This window comes from Daucus carota, chromosome 2 (genome assembly GCF_001625215.2).
Source record: "Daucus carota subsp. sativus chromosome 2, DH1 v3.0, whole genome shotgun sequence".
Taxonomy (NCBI): Eukaryota; Viridiplantae; Streptophyta; class Magnoliopsida; order Apiales; family Apiaceae; genus Daucus; species Daucus carota.
In genome coordinates, this window is record NC_030382.2 from 2,022,508 (window position 1) to 2,025,816 (window position 3,309).

Sequence of the window (3,309 nt, forward strand, 5' to 3'; positions counted from 1 at the left end):
GATATTATGGAAATGAAGAAAAAGATGGAGTCCTTGGAAGAAAAACTCAAGGAGAGGGAAGAAAAATTGTAGGAGAGGGAAGAAAAACAGAAGGAGAAGGATGAAGATTTTGAATGTCTTCAAGATTCATATCAAGCTCTACTTGTCAAGGAGAGGAACAACAATTACCAGTTACAAGATGCTCGAGAAAAGCTAATAAATGTGAGTTGTTTGGTTGTCTTACATTTTAATATGGACTTCATTGTCAATGAATCTGAGTTTTTTTTACATGTCTTGCTCGAGTAATAATTTCATTGTCCACACATAGGAAAATGAAGTGAAATATTTAATCTCGTTTGTTATGAATATCTACTTGCATGAATTATGAGCGATTCAGGGCCGTGAAAGTTTAGCCTGCATACTTTAGCCAAGTCATTCATGATAACATGACTCTACCTGTACTACAAACCATGCACACTCGATAGCAATTATCTTTTGTTGATAACAATTATATATAAGCAAATGTCTGCAATTTCTAGTTCGGAAAAATAGGAACTGAAAAATATGTATTGTTTTGATAGTGTCCACTAAAGGTGATCATTTTATTGTTTCAATAGGCTTTGAAGGATAGGCGGACTAGCGTGAGGGCCTATATTGGTGTCAAGCTGATGGGAGACCGTAACCTCAAACCCATACTTGCTGCTGCAAAGATAAAGTATCCTCCTGCCGAAGTTGAATTGAAAGCAATGGAATTTTCATCATCTCTGCTAGAGGAGAAGCTTCGGGATCCAAACTGTTACTCCTTTAAGGTCATAACATTTGGTGAAGATAGCAAGGTAAGCATTCTGCATGTAGATAAATTTACTTGTCAACTCGAAAGTCATAGCTTCTCCCTTTTCACAGACCATTTCTTTTTACAGTCACTAATCATTGTGATTAATGACTTGTATTCTCCCTGACATTGTAGTAGTTTGTAACGGGACAATTTCTAGATCACTCTATTTTCTTTTCCTTGCTCATCACGATCTCTCTCTCTCTCTCTCTATTTCCTTATTGTATGCTTCGATTTCAGGTGACCTGTCAGAGAGTTATCAATGACGAAGATGAAAGCCTCATGATCATAAAGAGTGAGTGGGGTGATGAAGTGTATAACTTGGTGGTGACGGCACTAACAGAGTTAAACGAGTATAATTCAAGTGGAAGATATCCCGTACCCGAGTTGTGGAATTTTAAAGAAGGAAAGAAGGCAACCTTAGGTGAGGGTGTCGATTTCATGGAAAGGTTGTGCAAGACAAACAAGAGGAAGAGAAATTAAAGTATTCTTGTACTCAGATGATTTGCACCCCTTCTTTACTTTTCCCGTTTGATTATCGATGTGTTAAAACCATTTTCTATGATGTATATGAATTTCTTATATCTTTTATACATCTTTATAAGCATGGGCATGTAGAATGATCCAACTTCCAGCCAAATTTAGGAATTTATTCCTAAATAAATCCAAAGCGGATATATATGTGTGTGTATTTATATATATGCGGAGAGGACAGTAGGAACCATTTTTCCCATTACTATATATCATCAATTATTTGCCTACACAATATAACATTTTATTTTAATATAGAATATTAAGATACATAAATTTTATATACTTAAAACTTGTAGGAAAAAGGTCAATTTTCAGGGCATATTTTATAATTTTGAATGAATTTTAAAAGAATAAAATTCCTCAATTTTATTCATGGTCGGCCAACAAAATTGAAAAGAGGCCCCAACCACTTATTGTTTTGTGATAAGTACCTGACAGCCTGGCGGCCTCATTAGTATGATATTATTGGTTGTAGCCATGGCCGAGCTGAGGCGGATTTGTTTTTGGCTCCACCTCTCTCATAAGAACTCAAGTTAATGGACTTGTTTGGCTACTTTTTCTTTACGATGTGGGACTTGGTTTGACACCCACTCAACACTACCCTCACTTAAGTGGAGTCCAGCCCAGAACAAGGACTGGGTAGGGGACCTGCCTCTTGCGCATTGGGTTCCATTAAATAATTGGAAGAAATTAAAACAAGGTTTTCTTATACCTATGCTTAATATGTTGCATGATACTTAAAAGAGATTTTCACTGGATATCAGTGTATGGGAAAACTATAGCTGCACTTTTCACTGAAGTCATTACCAATATATGGAATTTATCAATTATTAAAAATTTGTGTTCTGTAGAACTTAGCAGTAGCATCATGTTTGTGTTTTGCATATAGTTGGACTTATATTGTGAACTTAACAGGGGCTGAAACTTCCATACTTCTTTTCCTTCAAAATCTTAGTCACCTAATTGTTATAAGGATTTTCCAACAATTGGATCGGAGTATGTAGCTTGGAATGAGAAATTTTAACATGGTTCTACTTGTCATATATATATACGAGAGCTTCAACTTTCCATTTTGATTTTTAAGTAAATATGGAATTTTTTCTCTTTTCCAATTTAGTTGTGTTGATGAGCACATAGGTCTAGGGAGTGTTGTTGCTTGTGCAAAAAGAGCACAAGAGGTTGTTTGGCCAAAAAGGGCAGCGGAGATATGGTGGCCTGCTGAAGTTGATTGGCAATCCTCCTGTATGTTAAATTTCTTGCACAATTTTGTTTCCGCTGCTATTGTGGGAAACATGTTTAATATCTACCATATATATTTTCTAGTTTGTTTATATATATATATAGAGAGAGAGAGAGTGCGGTGAACTTTTTAACCCTAGCATACTTCAGCAGATTATAGTATTAGAAGGATATTCTTTATATAGCTAAGACAAATATCAATTTCAGAAGAGAATGGTATGTTCCTCCTCTACTATGGTCGGTGAATGTTGGCTCACAAAAACATTTTTCCTTGACTAGCTTCCAATATATATAAATACACCAGAGTAATCTCAATTAAGATATGAGCTTTTTCTCATGCTCGTCAACGATTACATAATATTAATTAGAACACATCTTTATAATCACTAATCTTTATATGAGTTGATACTATTTATTGAACTTTATCATATTCTCATGAATCCTACGTCATATGGAATGTAATATAATTAAAATAAATAGACTCTTTTGCAGGCTCTGAAGCCATGGTCCTTATTTTTTCAGGTCTTGAAAGAGAGTTATAACTTGCACCTAATTAATTCTGACACCGAAGTGGCTGAGTGACAAGTTTTTGTAAAATACTCTGGCAGTGAAGAGTGCTAACATGTTTGAGTGGCTGAACTTCACACTGATTATTTTCAGCTTTTAACATATCTCATATCAGCTTCAAGTTGTAATCATGAGCCTTTTATTTGGCATTAACTTTC